Below are 19356 nucleotides of genomic sequence, written 5' to 3'. Positions count from 1 at the left end.
GCTGTCTCATTGTGCGCGATTGGGAGCCGCCTGTGCCCCCGCCCTAACGCTCCGCCGCGCACACCGGAAACGCGCGCCTTGCCCCGCCCCCGGTGCCCCGCCCACGCTCCTGCCCCGCCCCGCGCGCCTGGCCCCGCCTGGTCCGCGTCCCAGCACCCTCCCTCTGGGTGTCGGGTGTCTACTCTGGCCCTGGGCGCGCCCCTCGGCGCAGGCGGATTACTGGCTGCTTGCGGGATAGCCGGTTGGCCGGTTTTTCCGGCGCGCGGGGGCCAGGCCCCAACTACTCCCGAGAGCAGCACCAGCCCCTTCACTCTCTCGGCTTCGACGCGCCTCAGGTTCCCGCTGAGTGCTCGGGAGAGGCGAAGGAGCCGAGACTTCTGCGCCCGGAGAGGGACGCGGAGCCGGCGGGAGGGCACAGCCGAATTCCCCGTGCTCGGGGCCTGAGCTTTGCCGCTTTGTGCTACCCGGTTGCTTCCAGGAGGAGCAAAGGCTCCGAGGCCTCATAGCGCTCTTGGTGTTTTTCTGATAAATCGGCGTGATTATTTTCGTGAGTTCTTAATTGCCGACCTTGTAGAAATGCCAGCATTTAAACGTCCACTGCTCACCCATATCTCAAAGTGGTCAAGGAAAATGGTCTGCTTTTTTCTTAGGTTGTTTAGGGATAACTTTTACTTAAAAAAAAATAAATAAATAAAGGTGCTTTTCGAAGAGTAATGTAATGGCAAGGGATGACCAGGGACCGTAAAACTAGAACTTTTTGAACTGAAGAAAGCACACTTCGAACTCGGGTTCCTTTTTTTTTCTTCTTTGTGACCTTCCTGTTTGCGGTATTCTAAATGCTTTGAAAAGCGTCAAGCAACTAGTGAAATTAGGGAGCGTTGGGAAAATGTGACAGTTTCGATTTCTCTGCTTTTTTAAAGCATGTAAATTGAAAGCTATCAGGTCCTATGCGGCAGTGGTCTTAAAATAATACACAAAGTACTGGTTATGCTAGTAACTGTTTTGAAGCCTTTTCTAATATTGACTCCTTTTTTTTTTATTTTTATTTTTTATTTTGTAGAGACGGGGGTCTCCTATGTTCCCCACGCTGCTCTCCAACTCCTGGACACAAGCCATCCTCCCACCTCAGCCTCCCAGAGTGATGGGATTACAGGGATGATCCACCATACCCAGCCTTAACTCCTTTAATCCTCACAACTTCAGAAAGACTGTATCGTTATCCCAGTTTTAAAGATGAGGAGATTTATTTAGCACTTGCAGTGAAGTAAATGGGACTGCTGCAATCCAAACCCTGAATATGAGGCTGTTATTAACCATGTGGCTATACTAAAAGTGATGTAAAACACATCTCTACAACTTTCATATAATTCCTTACTTAGATATTTTGATTCTGAAAATACATGAGCATCAAACTAATATTCTCTTCAACAGGTAGACAGTGGCCTTGAAAATATAGTCCAAAAGGGAGTATGGTGATACGTGATTACATTAATTCTGAGACAGCAGCGTCACCACACCCCACCCAAGCCAGTGATTCCTGTACAAAAGAAATGGTTTAGAAATCTGCCTCCACCTGGAGTTCTAGAGTGGCAGCAGAGGATACATCTTTTTAAGGATTAAAAAAAAAATTTTTTTGAGATGGAGTCCCGCTCTGTTGCCCAGGCTGGAGTGCAGTGGCACCATCTCGGCTCACTGCAACCTCCACCTCCCAGGTTCAAGCAGTTCTACTGCCCCAGCCTCCCGAGTAGCTGGGATTACAGGTGTGTACCACCACACCCAGCTAATTTTTGTGTTTTTAGTAGAGATGGGATTTCACCATGTTTGCCAGCCTGGTCTCAAACTCCTGACCTCAGGCGATCCACCCGCCTCGCCCACCAAAGTGCTGGGATTACAGGCGTGAGCCACCATGCTTGGCCGGATTTAAAATATTTTTGCTAGGCACTTTTGCTCATGCTTGTAGTCCCAGCAATCCTGGAGGCTGAGGTAGGAGGTTACCTTAAGCCCAGGAGTTGAAGGCTGCAGTGAGCTATGATGGTGCCATCACACTTCAGCTTGGGCAACAGGGCAATACCCTGTCTCTCTCAAAAATAAATTAAGAAAATAAAACATTTTAAATTTGCATTTTCTTCAACATCTTTCCAAAAGCCCAGCTTCTCTTATTCTAATAGTTGCTTGCTTTTAAGATTCATCCTGAGGACAAATGAGGCTCTCTAAAATAAGATGCAGTACTAATCAAAAGATATTGACAACCTAATATACCTTTTTCTGGTCCACATTATGCTGTAATGGATATTTAAATTTGTTCTAGGAATCCTTAAAATCCAGTTGGAAATTTTTGTTTGATTTTTCTTTGGTTGCCACTGGAAGGACTAATGAGTTTCTCAGAATCTTTGTGGTGATTGCTTCATGGTCTTGACATATTTCCAACAACCTGGAGCAGAAATGTGAGGGCAAAGGCTGCTATATACTGTTAAGCGTTGCTCAGAGGACATTAATACTGCTGCATATTTTACAATATATTTTCTATCTTGAGCTTAACGTTGTAATTAATACATCTTAAAATTCTTGTAATTTTATCTTGAAATTGACATTGTAATACATGTAATACATCTTGACACTCTTGTAATTCTATCTTGAAACTAGCATTGTAATACATCTTGACAAGTCAACTTGTAACAAACCCAGTGCTCTTTTTCTATAGAGCCATGGAGTCAGAAATGCAGGAATTATATTCATAGCTTTATCAGTCAGCTTTTTCCCCAGTGGTTTGTTTGGTTTGGTTTGATTTTTTAGAGCTCTAATGCTTAAATGCCAGTGGTTTTTATCCATGTTGTTAGCAAGTTATGTTGGTCCCGCCTTCAAATCTGTCCAGAGTCCAAAAACTTATTACCACTTTCACTGCTTCCAGCCAGATGCTCACTACTATCACTTGCTTCCACCTTGTGCTCCAATTTACTCTTGACACAGTAGCCAGAAAATGCATGTTAAAAGCCGGACTAACTAATTTTCCCCTCAGAACCGTTCACTGGCTCCCAATTTCTCTGGGAGTAAAAAATCAAAGTCTTTCAATGGCTCAAGGCCTTTCCCTTTACCTCCCGATCTCAGACCTTATGACTCTTACCCCAGTGGTATAATATAAAATATATTTGGCCTTTGTCCCCAGTTTCTGTGATGGTTCTGTCATAGAGCTTTTAAAATCCTCGAAATTTCCTGAGTGATAGAAATGTCTTTCCGTGTTCATAGTTAGCCCCTAAACTCCTGGGTTTATGCTAATGAGGTGATTTAGGATGAGGGCCCTACATGGCCTCAGCATGGGGCTAATCACCAGTAAGACCAAGTGATTGGAGGGTTAGAGGGTTAGAACTTTGAATTCTACCAACTGACCTCTGTGAAGGGAAGGAGGGGGCTGAAGATCAAGCTCTTTAAGTTGAACAAAAAGACTTAATGAGATTCCCTAGAGTTGAACACAGGTAAGTGCTGGAGGTTGGCTCACCTAGAGAGAGCATGGAAGCTCTGTGCCCTGCCCCCCAACCTTGCACTTTGTACCTCTTCATCTGGCTGTTCATCTGTATCCCTTATAATATCATTTATAATGAACCAGTAAACGTGTTTATCTGAGTTCTCGGGGCCATTCCTAAAAGTTACTTGAACCCAACAAGGGGGTCACAGGAACCTCGGAAACCAGTCAGTAAGAAGTATGGGTGGCTTTGACTTGTGATTGGTACCTGAAGTGGAGGCAGGCTTGTAGGGCTGAGCCCTAATCTGTGGGATCTGACACTATCACCAGGTAGATAGAATTGAAATGAATTATAAGACACCCAGTTGCTTCTGTAAGGGCAGAAGGAACTTTATACCCTCAGAAGTTTTGATGGTTTGAATCTATAAAACAAACTGGCCATGGAGAGATTAACAGGAGAATAGGCATATCGATTTATTAACTTGCAAGCTAACGAGAGCCAAACAAAGTATGAAACTCAAAGAAGAGCCAAATGGCTGAAGCTTAAACAGGATCCTGAGCTACAGAAAGAAACTGTAGTGGTAGTGACCAAAGTCATTGAAAGGTGAGGGTAGAGTAAGTATGTGGTGAGCAAAACTTTTCTTGTTATACAGATAGTCTTTCAGACTAGAAGAGTGGTTTTAAAAAATAGGTGAAAAGTCTGTCCAGCCAGACATGGTGGCTCACACCTGTAATCCCAAAGGCCGGAGGATCACTTGAGCCCAGGAATTTGAGAACAGTCTGGGCAACATGGCAAAACCCTACCTCTACAAAAAATACAAAAGGTTAACCAGGCGTGGTGGCACACACCTGTAATCCCAGCTACTCAGAAGGCTGAGGTGAGAGGATCACCTGAACCCAGGGAGACTGAGGCCACAGTGAGCTGTGATTGCCTGGGCAACAGAGTGAAACTGTACTTCAGCCTGGGCAACCAGAGTGAGACTCTGACTAGAAAAAAAATAAAAATTAAAAAAAGTCCATCCAGGTACATTGTCCTGGGCTTTCCTAAAATATAAGTTCATCTTCTCTAGTTAATGTAGATTGCAAGGAGCAGGTGCAAGACAATTGCATGTTTTCTGGAGAAACTTCCATTAATCAGATAAAGGAAGTTTAGAGAAAGTTCCTCTCTGCCTGTAGATGGGTGAGGGTGGTGGGGTGAGTCAAGAGAAGATCAGAGAGAGTTCTTGGTTCTGAGATTTATTTCTGATCCCTTTTAGTTTCCTTATTATTATTATTTTTGAGATGGAATCTCGCTCTGTCACCCGAGCTGGAGTGCAGTGGTGCGATCTCGGCTCACTGCAAAACTCCGCCTCCCAGGTTCAAGTGATTCTTCTGCCTCAGCCTCCTGAGTAGATGGGACTACAGTCATGCACCACCATGCCTGCCTAATTTTTGTAGCAATTCTTCCCACAAAGCCTCAGGGCTTTGCACTGAGTGTTCCCTCTGCCTAAAACAATTTCCTTTAGATATCTTTATTGGTCACTTCCTATTTCCCTTCATGTCTTTGCTAAAAAAAAATCACATTCTCAATGCAGTCTATTCTGACCATTCTATTCTGACCAATCTATTCTGACCAATCTATCATTTTACCTGGTATATTTTTTTTGTCTTGTAAAAAGAATTCAAAATCTAAGCTGTTGAAATTTTAAATTATTTTGAACCTTAAAGGAATGTGCGTATGGGGCCTGAGTCATTTGACAGGCAGCTGTAACCTAGGCAGCTGTAGACTTTGTTTCTCTCATTAACCTTCTTCTTTACCTATATTGTTTCATAAAATGTAAAAAAATAATTGGGGGGAAGCAAATAATAATCGTAATAATAATTAAAAATTAGCCAGATGTGCCATGTGCCTGTGATCCCAGCTACTCAGGAGGCTAAACTGGGAGGATTGCTTGAACCCTCCCACCTCAGGAGTTCAAGGCTGCAATGAGCTATGATCATGCCACTGCGCTCAGGCCTGGGCAACACACTGAGACTCTGTCTCAAGAAGAGGGAAGGGGAGGGGAGCGGAGGGGAGGTTAGGTTTGGTTTATAATCCTGGCTGGGCACCGTCATTGGCTCACATCTGTAATCCCAGCACTTTGGGAGGCAGAGGCAGGCAGGTCATTTGAGTCCAGGAGTTCTAGACCAGCCTGAGCAATGTGATGAAATCCCACAACTACAAAAAATACAAAAATTAGCCAGGCATGGTGCTATGCACCTGTAGTCCCAGTTTGGGTAGCTGAGGCAGGAGGATCACTTGAACCTTGGAGGTCAAGGCTGCAGTGAGCCTGATCATGTCACTGTACTCCAGACTGGGTGACAGAGTGAGATCCTGTTTCAAAAAAACAAATACATATAAATAAATAAATTTCTTTCTTTTCTTTTCTTTTCTTTTTGAGACAGAGTTTTACTCTTGTTGTCTAGGCTGGAATGCAATGGTATGATCTCAGCTCAGTGCAGCCTCTGCCTCCCAGGGTTAGGTGATTCTCCTGCCTTATCCTCCTGAGTAGCTGGGATTACAGGTGCTTACCACCACACCCTGCTAATTTTTTGTTTATTCTTTTAGTAGATATGGGGTGTCATCATGTTGGCCAGGCTGGTCTCATCTTAACCTTGGGTGATCTGCCCACTCCGCCTCCCAAAGTGCTGGGATTACAGGGATGAGCCATCACACCCAGTAATAAATTTCAACAAAAAAAATTACAATCCTGTTATAGGAACAGAAAGTTCATATACCTGCTGCATAGTAATAGACCAATACACTGGGACAGCATGGTTTGCAGCAGAGAAAGAATTTAATGATTGCAAGGCAGCCATGTAGAGAGATGAGAGGAATCCTCAAATCCGTATCCTCTGGGGAGTTCTGGATTGGGTTTTTAAGTAGATTGTGGAGGGCAAGGGGCTGGAAAATTGGGGCTGTTGATTCATTGTGGTAAGGGGATGAAATCATCAGAATGTGGAAACTTCATTCTTTGGTGAGTCAGCTTCTCATAGAATCCTACAGACCAGCTGGCATCAGTAGTTTCAGTATGCAGGATCTGAAAGAATATCTGAAATGGAAAACAATATTTCACAATGTTTAAGTTGTTATCTCTAGAACAGTTAAGGGGAAGTATAATCTTGTGACACAGTCTGTGTGATTCCAGCACAGTAGGCGGTAAACAACTATGAGGAAACAGGTCAGAGAACAAGCTGGCCTAATGATTAATGCTGAATGTCCTGCAAGCTTGGTTTGTTTTCGTTTCTCCCTCTTCTTTCTTCGCTGATTAATTTTATAAAGTTTATAGGAACAGTTTTGATCCTGTTAAATTTCTTTTAAATTTGGCGCACTGACTTCCTTCATTTTTCTGGAGTTTGTATTTCCAGGACGGCTATTCCCAGTTTTTTTGCTTGAATAAACTCATTAAAACTGAATTCTGATTCTTTTGGTTATTTCAGGTTGACAGTTTTATAGAGCTCTATATACCTTGTTACATGTCATATCACTTAGCTATTTATTATTGTTATTTATTTCCCATCTTTTATTTTTCACTAAAATATTAATTCCACAAGGGCAGAGATTTGCCTGTTGGGTTAACCTGTATGTCTTCCAGAACCTAGGCCACTATTTGGCTCATGGCAGGCTTTCTAGAAATATTTGTGAAATCAATGAAAGATATAGGACAAGGCAGACTCTACGGAAAAGGTTCTTCATAAACATTTGATTACCTAAGGCATAATAGTACACTTATAAAGGTCTAATACTACAATATAACTAAAAAGCTACTCAGAGGCTGGGCGTGGTGGCTCATGCCTCTAATTCCAGCACTTTGTGAAGCTGAGTAGGGATGGATCACTTGAGCCCAGGAGTTTGAGACCAGCCTAGGCATCGTGGTGAAACCCCATCTCTACAAAAAGTACAAAATTTAGTTGGACATGGTGGCTCATGCCTGTAGTCCCAGCTGCTTGGGAAGCTAAGGTGGGAGGATTGCTTGAACCCTGGAGGTTGAGGCTCCATGGCACTGTAATGGTGCCACTGTACTCCAGGCTGGGTTGAGAGAGAAAAACGGTATCTAAAAAAAAAAAAAGAACTCAGAAACCTTAACATAAAAACTCTCTGCCTAGAGTTTTCAATATTCTTATAATGGCTTTCCCGTTTAAAAAAAAAAATCCTCAGAGGGTTGAGTTAGAATACTTCTTCGGTCAGTTAGGATGCATACAGCAATGAGAATATTGACTGGTTCACAAAAGCTGGTGTTTGTAGAAGTGGTGCAAGCTTCAATGCCAGCTTTTCCAGTGGCTGTGCTCTCTTGTGTGGGTGTACTTCATCTTCGGCTTGTGCCCGCAGTGTGGCACAATGACAGTGGAAGATCCTGACCTCACATTTGCCCAACACAATGTCCAGCAGTAGAGAAGATGGCCTCCAGAAGCCAAGAAGAACTTTCCAAGAAACTCTTGCAAACTTCATTTTATATTTTAGTATCCTTAACTGGGTCAAAGTCTTCTTCTCTGTTATTTATTTTTTGAGACGGAGTCTTACTCTGTCACCCAGGCTGGAGTGCAGTGGCCTGATCTCAGCTTACCACAACCTCCAACCTCCCGAGTTCAAGTGATTCTCCTGCCTCAGCTTCCTGAGAAGCTGGGATTACAGGCGCCAGCCACAATGCTCTGCTAATTCTTGCATTTCTAGTAGAGACAGAATTTCCCCATATTGGTCAGGCTGGTCTCGAACTCCTGACCTCAAGTGATCAACCTGCTTTGGCCTCCCGAAGTACTGGGATTATAGGCGTGAGCCACCATGCCCGGCCTGGACTTGATATAATTTTGATTAAAAAAAATTTTTTTTAAAGATATTTGTTTGTTTTATATCCTAACATATAGTTAATCCTGAAGAATGTTCCACATGCTAATAAGAATGTATATTCTGTAGCTGTTGAGGAAAATGTTCTGTAAATGTCTCTCAGGTGCATTTGGTCTGTGGTGCTGTTTAAATCCAATGTTTCTTTGTTGATTTTCTGTCTAGATGATCTTTCCAATGCTGAGAGTGGGGTGTTAAGGTCCTCAGCTATTATTGCATTACAGTCTATCTCTCTCTTTAGATCTAATAATATTTCCCTTACCAGTGTTGGGTGTACATATATTTAACATTGTCATATTATTTTGCCTAATTGATATTTCTCTTATTATATAATAGTCGTCTTTGTTTCTTCTTACAACTTCTAAGTCTATTTTGTCTGATATAAATGCAGCTACTCTGGCTCACTTTTGTTTTCATTTGCATGGAATACCTTTTTTCATCACTTCACTTTTATTCTATGTGTGTTTTTATACATGAAGTGAGTTTCCTGTAGCAGCATATAGTTGGATATTCGATTAAAAAAAATCCATTCAGCCAGTCTATATCTTTTAAATGGGAAATTTAATTTATTATATTCAAGCTTATTACTGATAGGTAAAGACTTAATCTTGCCCTTGTATTGATTGTGTTCTGGTTGTTTTGTAAATCCTTTGTTTCTTACTACCTCTTAAGTGGTTTATTTTTGTGGTTGGGTTGCTTTCTGTACTGATAAGTTTTGATTCCTTTCTGTTTTTTCTTTGTGTATTGGCTTTACCAGTGAATTTTATAGTTTTGTATTTTTTTTTTTCTTTCTTCTTTTTTTTTTTTTGATGAAGTCTTGCTCTGTCGCCCAGGCTAGAGTGCAGTGGTGTGATCTCAGCTCACTGCAACCTCCACCTTCTGGGTTCAAGCGATTCTCCTGCCTCAGCCTCCTGAGTAGCTGGGATTACAGGTGCCAGCCACCATGCCTGGCTAATTTTTTGGTATTTTTAGTAGAGACGGGGTTTTGCCATGTTGGCCAAGCTGGTCTTGAACTCCTAACCTCAGGTGGTCCACCCACCTTGACCTCCCAAAGTGCTGGGATTACAGGCATGAGCCATCGTGCCCAGCTGTTTTGTATGTTTTTATGATGGTGGTTATCTTCTTTTTGTTTCCACATGTAAGACTCTTGAGCATTCCTTGTAAGTTTGATCTAGTGGTGATGAAGTCCCTTAGATTTTGCTTGTCTGTGAAATATTTTATTTCTCCATTATTTCTGAAGAAAAGCTTTGCTATGAATAATATTCTTGGCCAATAGTTTATCTTTCAGGACTTTGAATAGATCATCCTGTTCTCTCCTGCTCTGAAAGTTTTCTGCAGACAAATTCATTGTTAGTCTAGTGGAGATTCTCTTATATTTGACTTGATGCTTTTCTCTTGTTGCTTTTAAACTTATTTCTTTGTTTTTGACTTTTGCCAATTTGAGTATAATGTGCTTCAGAGAAAACCTGTTTGGATTGAATATATTTGGAGTTGTTTAAGCTTCTTGAACCTGGATGTCTATCTCAATCCCAATACTTGGGAAGTTTTCTGCTATTGTTTCATTAAGTATGTTTTTCTCACCTTTTTCCTTCTCTTCTCCTTCTAGAATGTCAACAATATGTGTATTTGTTCACTTAGTAGTGTTGCATAGTATTGTAGGCTTTCTTTATTCTTTTATTATTTTTTTCCTTTTTTTCTTTTGGTATACCTGTGTTATTTCAAAAGTCCTGTCTTCCAGTTCAGAAATTCTTTCCTCTGCTCAGTCTATTCTGTTGTTGAAGCTCTCTTATTTGTTGAATTCTTTGGCTACAGGATTTCTATTTGGGCCTTTTTAATGATATATATCTCTTTGTTGAATTTCTTATTCAAATACTAAATTGTTATCCAAATTTTGTTGACTCGTTTGTCTGTATTCTCTTATATCTCACTGAGTTTCTTTAAGGCTGGGTGCAATGGCTCACACCTGTATTCCTAGCACTTTGGGAGGCCGAGGTGGGTGGATCACCTGAGGTTAGGAGTTCGAGACCAGCCTGACCGACATAGAGAAACCCCATCTTGAGTAAAAATACAAAATTTAGCCAGATGTGGTGGCATGCGCCTGTAATCCCAGCTACTTGAGAGGCTGAGGCAGGAGAATCACCTGAACCCAGGAGGTGGAGGTTACAGTGAGCCGAGATTGTGCTATTGCATTCCAGCCTGGGCAACAAGAGTGAAATTCTGTCTCAAAAAAAAAAAAAAAAGATTATTATTTTGAATTATTTTCTGGCATTTCATATATGTCCTTATGATTGGGGCTTGTTACTGGAGAATTATTTTCCTTTGGTGGTGACATGTTTCCTTGCTTTTTCATGGTTGATGTGCCCTTATGTTGATTTCTATGCATCTTAAGGAAAAGTAGCCTCTTCATATTTTACAGAGTAGGTTTTGTATGAAAAGTTTTGTTCAGATGAATGGGTCTTAGAGTGTTGGTTTGGGGGGTGTATTGCCATTGGTTTGAGGTTGATACAGTAGTGTAGTCTATGTAATTTACTCAGTTGTAATCCACACTAGTGGTGTTTGTGTTTCTCAGTGGCCTACAATGAGAGAGTCTGTGGCGATGGCAGTGCAGCTTTGCCAGGTTTTGTGTACATGTATATAGACATCCCACTGGCCCAAGGTTATTTTGGATTTTTGGAGGCTCTGTGTCCTATCCTGCTTGGGGGAGGGTAATTGGCAGTGATTTGGCCACCTCAAGGGTAGATTTGCCCTGGATGGTACTGGCCAACTGTTCCTCCAGCTGGAAGTTTGGTGAGGTTAAGGGGAGTTGGTTTCCCTGTTGCACACGACGAGTCACAGCTAATCCTAGGATCATGCTCTGTACAGCTAGGGTTATGACATTCAGCCGCCTATGTGGGCATGGTGGAATGAGGATGGAACCCCAGTGCTGGAGAGCTGCAGTGGCTACTGGCCCCCAGAGCAGGGACCACTCCAGAGCGAGCTCTAGTCTCAAGACGGTGCTGTGCTATAGCAGCTTGGCTCACAGCAGATGGGAGGTGGTTAGATAGTGCACCTTGTTCTACTAATCTGGGGCAATGCGGCTGTGTGAATTCCCACCAGCTTTCCAAACTGGATTCAGGTCTTGCAAGGATTGTGAGATTCTTCTGATGGAAGGACTTGTAGGTGTTTGAGGCAGCAATGGGGGCAGGTGTGGCTCTTCTGCTTGACTTTTCCCTACAATGCGGAGTCCCTTCTGACTCCAGGCAGATGTGATCCATGTGGAGGAGACGATGCTGCAGAGTCCAGGTGTCTCCATGCTGCCCACCTAGGCTTCTAATCACCACAGCTGCACCTCCACTTCCCCACTGCATTCTGGCACTTTCCCTTTGGCACTCCATTCAAATCTTAGCTCTGTAGTTATTGCCTTGGTCCTTTCTTGCTGAGGTGGGTGGGTGGGGTTGTAAATGTCTGGTGTCTCTTGGCAGCCATCTTGCTGATTGTTTTCCTAACTCAAAAGTCTTCTTCTTAAATCACTCCCTTGTAAGGGGGATACCATAACCCTTAAACCAGGGTTTCTCTACCTCAGGACTATTCTCTTTCTGGGTTGGATAATTCTTTGTTGTGGCTTGTCCTGTGCATGGTAGGATGTTTAGCAGCATTTCTGGCCTCTGCTCACTAGATGCCTCCCCCCACACTGTGACACTAAAAAATGTCATATTTTACGAATTACCAAATATCTCTGAAGAGCAAAATCAACTCCCAAGCTGAGAACTACTGCCTTAGACCATCAGTTCTACCTTTGGAGCTAGGGGCGTGGGCCAGCTTGCTTTAGGGGCACTTGAGTTACATGAGGGAGAGTGAGATACTAAATAAAATCTGGGTCCTGTTCTGAGGGAGAAAGGTGAGAATGGATGGCAGCCAACAATGCTCATTATACCTCCATTAATCAAGTATGTCTCCAGATCTGGAACATATTTCAGCTTTCCTGTAAATCAGGCTAGATGTGGGAAAATTGAAAAATATGTTTAGAATTTTGATGTTTGGGCAGAGAAGAACCTCCAGTCAGACATCAACCTCTTTAGAATATCAAAGGAGACAGATGATCTTTCTTTTGCCCCATGGTTGATGGAAGATGGAGAGAGAGGAGCTACAATGTTGTATTGGGAAAGAGGCAACCTTCCCAAGTGTCCTTGGGAAGCTCTACTTAAGCAGTCTTTGCAAAGATCTTTTACACAAGGCTTTGACTGGACTTTTCTGACTTCTGTGACATGAGGAATAGCAAAGAGCTATCAGGATATCCTGATTCTCCCTGCCAAAGAGTCTCTTAGTTTAAACTATTCCAGATATGTTGTGTAAAGCAAAACATTTTTATTTCCAGAGCACGTTTTTAAATCTTAGGAAAATCAATGAGATAGCATACTCATAATAATTAAAACCTAAACTTTGCTATTCTAGAATGAGTCATTTATTTATTCATTCATTCATTTTATGTATTCAGCAAATGTTGAATGCCTGATATGTGCCTGTGATATGAGGAAAACAAAGGCCCAGTTTTTGCAGTGTTGAATATCTGGTAAAGGCAACACAAGTTCTGAAATTGAACACTTAAGATCTGACTCAGATGAATGCACTTTCTCCCCTGAAATTGATCCATTCTTGCTCTGACACTCTACTTGCCTCTAGGAACTATGGAAACAAATCTTGAACTTGCCAGTTAGTTTATCTCAATCTTTTCAAATTTAAATAATCTCTTCTCTGGTTCCACCTTCTTTGGATATATGCCCCAGCATTCAGATTTCCTTCTTCACTCCCTTTCGATGCCCTCTGAGGAGGATGGGATGAGCTACAGTTGTATGATTGGTTAAAAAGGTCCCTGAACACATATCCACAGGGTCTTAGAGAAGTCCTCTTGCTTTTCTGGTCTTTCCAGTCTCTCTCCTTAGCCGTCTTGTTGGTATCTGATGCTGAGGTTTAAGACTCGTGAACTCATGGCACGTTTTCTTCCCTTAGTTCATCTCCAGTGATTTGCTCCTTTTGACCCACCCTGTACTTCCAGGCCCACTTTCAGAATGGGTGGTCCACGCCTTCACCCTAGTTGTGGCAATCTCTTGGTTACTTTGCCACCTGTCTTCCATGGCACCATAAAGAATCCAGACCCATCTGGATTCCTTCCAAGAACACATGGAATCTCAGGTATGCCTGAAAGTCCCAATTTTGGTTTTCCCCTTTTGATCATTTCCTATAATTTTTACAATGCTGAAACCATCCAACATTTCCATTAGGTGATCTACTTCCCCCAGATTCCATTCTATGGATGGGTTGCATGCTTTACAATATTGCCCTCAACTAATCTCACCCCCAAAGTGAAGAATGGAAGTTCTGCTTTCCTTCCTGTGCCATGGAGACCAGCCACCCTGTCCTTCCCTCCTCTCCGCACTTCTAAGTCTCAGCCACGTCTTTTTCTGTGGACATTGAATACTCAATTCCCAGCTGTTTCTTAGATCCCACAGTTATGCCTCTCAAACTGTCTCCATGGGAATAGCTCTCTTCTCTTCACATTCATCAAATGATGTAGACTTCTTGCTAACCATAACCTGGACCTCAGGGCTTTCCCAGAGTTAGACTTTAATAGAAGTCTCTGAGCATTCACTGGATCTGGAAGCTGAGTCCATTCCTGGGCCACGGGGGCTACTTCTTTATAGCCTGTAGATCACCCATCACTGCTCAAAGCTGGGGTTATCCTCTGGCATTCAGACTCATCTCTAGGCCATCTTCATCTTTAAAGACTCACCCTGCAGCAGAAGCCAAGAAGCTACTGCCTTTCGCCTTACCAATCAGCCTTGCACAGATAGAGGCCCTTCTCCTCGTCCTGGACACAGAGATACAATGGAAATAAATACAGATTCTTCAAAGAATCTGTATCTCTTTCAAAAGGAAATAGAGCTGGTGTTGGGCACATCTGAGCTGTGTGGGTGATATAAAGGCAGGAGAGGAAGAAAAGAAATTTCTACTGGTTGGATAACCACTGGGCTGAAAACTAAGTACATATGTCTGATTGTCCTCTTAAAATTATACAATTTGTGAGTTATGCTAGAAAATGAAGGCTTCAATCAGGCATGGTGGCTCATGCCTATAATCCCAGCACTTTGGGAGGATGAGGTGGGTAGATCGCCTGAGGTCAGGAGTTTGAGACCAGCCTGACCAATATGGTGAAATCCCATCTCTAATAAAATACAAAAATTAGCCCAGCATAGTGGTGAGTGCCTGTAGTCCCAGCTACTTAGGAGGCTGAGACAGAATTGCTTGAACCCAGGAGGCAGATTTTGCAATGAGCTGAGATTGCTCCGCTGCACTCCAGCCTGGGTGACAGAGCAAGACTCCATCTCAAAAAAGAAAGAAGGAAGGAAGGAAGGAAAGAGAGGGAAGGAAGGAAAGAAAGAGAAGAAAGGAAGGAAGGAGGGAAGGAAGGAAGGAAGGAAGGAAAGAAAAGAAAACAAAGGCTTAAAGTGGTAAAATCACAATCACAGGCAGATGGCAACATGATTTTACTGGTCTATTTAAGACTTCACCAAGGTCTTTCTGACTTCAAGGTTTATATTGTACCAAGCTCCTGTTCCCTGACTGAATCCTTATACCTCAAAGAGCTACTGTTCCTTTATGGATTGTGTGACCATATTCTGCAGCTGGGACTCAGTGGTCTCAAGACCATGGTTCCAGCTCTGCCTGCATTTTGCTTTGATCTTAGGCAAGTTGTTTGCCCTAGTGGGCTTCAGCTTCCCTACCTGTAAGCAAGAGTCAAAGAATATGAAGCCAAACATCTATTGTTCTTAATGAATCAGGAACAGTTCAATTTTTCTCATTGAGGTGTGTATTTTTATAAGTTTTTGTATTTGTAATGATTTGTTCTTACTGATTATTTGAAATTTAAGTAAAAAGTTAAATTATATATTTTGGGTTTTTTGTTTTTATGTTTAGATTTATCTTCTGTTTGTGAAACTGGATTTTCAATTAGAGTTGTGACATAAAGCTTTCTTTTAAAATGTATACATTTTTAAAAGTCAAATCTATTTACAGATAATTATTAATAAGTAAATAATTATCCAGAGATGGCAAAAATCATGAAATTGATAATTATCTGATTGAACTTTGGGAAGTACTAGGTCTGAGAGAGAGATGAGAAAAGGCCCAGGATTTAATAGTGATGCTGTCTAACATTTAGACCTTAAGAAAAATAAGAGGAACTGGAAAAAGAAGACCAAAAAAGAAGGGGCTTGAGTGGTAAGAGGGAAATTAACAATGTAACATATTAATTAGTTCTTACGCTGAGCTGCTCTGAACCTGATGGTTGCCAAATGTATCAAAAAAGCTAGGTCAAGACATCTAGGGTTTCTTTTGGGAGAGGAGAGTCCCAGGTCAGCCTACGTCAAAGCATTTAACTAATAATGTTGGGTGGGGTTAATGCAATGATTCACATTTCCAGAAGCAATCCTTGCTAGTGATCATTCATTGTTTTGGAGGTATGATATTCCCTCCTGGGCCAAAGAGGTGGAAGTTGAGAAGGGAAAAAGCAGTGAAGAGAATGAGAACCGGGAAGGACCAGATAGTCAAAGGTGGTGGGAGTAGAAAAGAGCTTGGAAATTTGGTAAGAAAAAATTGAGCCTATGGTAGAGTTACACTGCCAATATGTAAGGACAAAATACAGCCTGAGGAGTGGTCTTCAATCAAGAAAATAGAGGTCCATTAAATAAAAACAGTAAATAAAAAAGATAAATGGACCTGACCTTGAACTGTCCTGGTTCCTGAAATGGCATGCTTTATGCCCTGGGCATGGAACAGACCAAAGTGCCTCTCAGTGGGGTTGCCAGAGCAAATAAAATGTGTCCCACACACTATTTGGAATTTTTTTTTTTTTTTTTTTTTGAGACGGTGTTTTGCTTTTGTTACCCAGGCTGGAGTGCAATGGTGCCATCTTGGCCCACCGTAACCTCCACCTCCTGGGTTCAAGCGATTATCCTGCCTCAGCCTCCCGAGTAGCTGGAATTACAGACATGAGCCACTATGCCCAGCTAATTTGTTTTTTCTTTTTCTTTTTTTTCCATAGAGACAGGGTTTCTCCATGTTGGTTAGGCTGGTCTCGAACTCCTGACCTCGGGTGATGCATCTGCCTCGGCCTCCCAAAGTGCTAGGATTACAGATGTGAGCCACCATGCCTGGCGGAACATTCTTATACCAAAAAATTGTTCGTTGCTTATCTCAAATTCAAATCTCACTGGATACTTCGTATTCATTTACCGATTTTGTTTTTGCTTAATTTCTCGGTGAGGGCTTGCGCTCTGGGAGAGTATCAGCCCAGAGGAATATTTACTGGTTCTCAGATTGCCTAACTATGCTATCATCTTGCCATGACTGCGAAAAAAAAAACTCCCTTTTTTTCGTATTCCCAATGTTTTACTTTGAAAAATGTCAAACTTACAGAAAATTTGTGAAAAATGTGCAATGAACATTCATATGCTATTTATATGTCACTAATTTTACCATTTTTGTCACATTTTCTTCTTTTCTCTCCCTTTGTAAGTGTATATCCTTAACTGAACCATTTGAGAGTACAAATATCGTGACACCCAAGCCCCAAAACATTCTGCATGTCTCTCTAAAAAATTAGAACATTTTCCTATATATAAGCATGATGCAAAGATGACACTCTGGTCATATTTAACATTGACACAATACTATTTTCTAATATGAAGTGTATATTTAAATTTCTGCAATTGGCCCAATAATGTTTTCTAGCACGGTTTTTAATTTTAATTTTTAACTCATACTTTTAGAGACTAGGTCTCATTCTGTTGCCGGTCTGGTATCGAACTCCTGGGCTCAGGCATTCCTCCCGTCTTCGCCACCTGAGCAGCTGGAAACACAGGTCCGTGCTGCCATGCTCAGGTCAGTTTTTGTTTTTTAATTCAAGATTTGGGCAATGATAGACTTTGCATTTATTTTCATGTCTCTTTAGTGATCTTTAATGTAAACCAGTTTGCCAGCCCTTTAAAAATTTGTTCATGATATTGACATTTTTGAAGAGTTCGGGCCAGTTCTTTTGCAGATGTCTGATTGTTTTCCCATGACTTGACTTTGGTTAAACATTATTGGCAAGAATATTGCATAGGGTGTGGTTGTGTCATAGGTCTTAGCACCTTATGTGAATTGTTTTAAAAATTGGTGATGTTGAATTTGTTCTTAATTAAGGTGGTGTCTACTGGATTTCTCTACCATACTTATTCCTTTTCTTTATAGTTAAAATATAACTTGGGATGTGCTACTTTGAGACTGTGTGAATACCTATTTCCCCAACTTTCTCCCAATGGTTTTAGTATCCACAGATGATTCCTTCGTGAATCAAACATTACTATGGTAGTTATAAAACAGCATTTTTTTTTTCCTTTTTTTTTTCTTGAGACAGTCTTGCTCTGTTGCCCAGGTTGGAGTGCAGTGGTGCCATCTAGGCTTGCTGCAACCTCTGCCTCCTGGATTCAAGTGATTCTCCTGCCTCAGCCTCCCAAGTAGCTGGGATTACAGGCACCTGCCACCATGCCTGGCTAATTTATGTATTTTTAGTAGAGACAGGGTTTCACCATACTGGCCAGGCTGTTCTCAAACTCCTGACCTCAAGTGATCTACCTGCCTTGGCCTCCCAAAGTATTGGGATTACAGGTGTGAACCACAGCGCTGGGCCATTGAAATGGCAATTTTTTATTCTTTTTCTTTTCTTTTCTTTTCTTGAGACAGAGTCTTGCTCTGCCACCTGGGCTGGAGTGCAGTGGCATGATCTTGGCTCACTGCAACCTCCACCTCCTGGGTCCTGATTTTCCTGCCTCAGCTTCCTGAGCAGCTGCGATTACAGGTGTGCACCACCATGCCAAGCTTTTTTTTTTTTTTGTATTTTTATTAGAGATGGGGATTTCATCATGTTGACCATGCTGGCTTCGAATTCCTAACCTTAAGTGATCTACCTGCTTTAGGACTCCCAAAGTGCTGGGATTACAGGTGTGACCACCTTGCCTGACTGGCAATTTTATATTTCTGTCATTTTATCTATGTTTATTAGTTGGCGGTTTTCTATAAAAAGGCTTTCCTTCTCTTCCTAATCCCTTTAAAATTTCTTTTTGGCCAGGCGTGGTGGCTCACACCTATAATCCTAGCACTTTGGGAAGCCGAGGCAGGTGGATTGACTGAGCTTAGGAGTTCGAGACCAACCTGGGCAACATAGTGAAACCCCATCTCTACTAAAATACAAAATACAAAAAAAAAAAAAAAAAAAAAAAAGGAGGCGGGCATAGAGGCATGCATCTGTAATCCCAGCTACTCAGGAGGCTGAGGCAGGAGAATCGCTTGAACCCAGGAGGCGGAGGTTGCAGGAAGCTAAGATTGTACCATTGCACTCCAGCCTGGGTAACAGAGCGAGACTCTGTCTCAAAAATAAACTTTTTTAAATTTCAGTATGAACTCATGAATTCTATTTTATTGAGTATGCATTGCCCCAAATTTGATGAGTGGGAGCCCCCTTAAACTGGTTCTTGTATCTCTTTGACACGTCTTGCTCAGTTATTGAGCACTTTTAACATTTCTGGCACAACAAGATGTTGCAGGCTCACCTTGAAATGATCTATGCTTCCAAAGAGTCTGGTTAATGGTATTTAGAGAGCAAGATATGGGTGCGGTGTGTGCTCACTACTCTGTGGCAAAATTGTTTTTAGGGTCTTCCAATGGACAGAAGAGGAAAATACTTCGTCAAAATCATGAATTCATAATGATACCACCAACTGATACCCAATCCAATAATACAGGATCTTCCTCCTCTCCTTCCCCTAATCTATATTTGTATCTTTTTTCTCCCACAGTGAAATCCCTGGTACCTCAAAATGTCAATAGACGTTCACTCATTTGCTCAGTCTTGCAATATACACAAAACAGTTCCAGAACTGCCTCACCAACACCATTACCAAAAGCAAACCTAGCAAGTAAGTTTAATATTCTTTTTTTGCGGGGGAGGTGGGTGGTCTTAGACTCT

At 41.9% G+C, this 19356-nt stretch overlaps 1 long non-coding RNA gene across 3 annotated transcripts in view; it reads left to right on the top strand.

The window, feature by feature from the left end:
* Positions 1 to 7725: 7725 nt before the first annotated feature.
* Positions 7726 to 19356, top strand: part of LOC105724835 (uncharacterized) — a 29785-nt gene continuing 18154 nt past the window's right edge. The window contains exons 1-4 of one of the 3 annotated variants that reach the window (XR_001109120.2): positions 7726 to 7936; positions 14899 to 15155; positions 17120 to 17231; positions 19187 to 19306. This is a non-coding gene — a long non-coding RNA (uncharacterized LOC105724835). Of the gene's footprint in view, positions 7937 to 14895; positions 15156 to 15177; positions 15570 to 17119; positions 17232 to 19186; positions 19307 to 19356 lie in introns of those variants that run through there. The other 2 variants (XR_001109119.2, XR_010337017.1) reach the window with 2 other exon arrangements.

The sequence above is a fragment of the Aotus nancymaae genome, unplaced genomic scaffold (assembly GCF_030222135.1).
Source record: "Aotus nancymaae isolate 86718 unplaced genomic scaffold, 86718_ANA_hifiasm-v0.15.2.pri h1tg000041l, whole genome shotgun sequence".
NCBI lineage: Eukaryota > Metazoa > Chordata > Mammalia > Primates > Aotidae > Aotus > Aotus nancymaae.
This window is presented reverse-complemented; position numbering and strand designations above follow the sequence as displayed.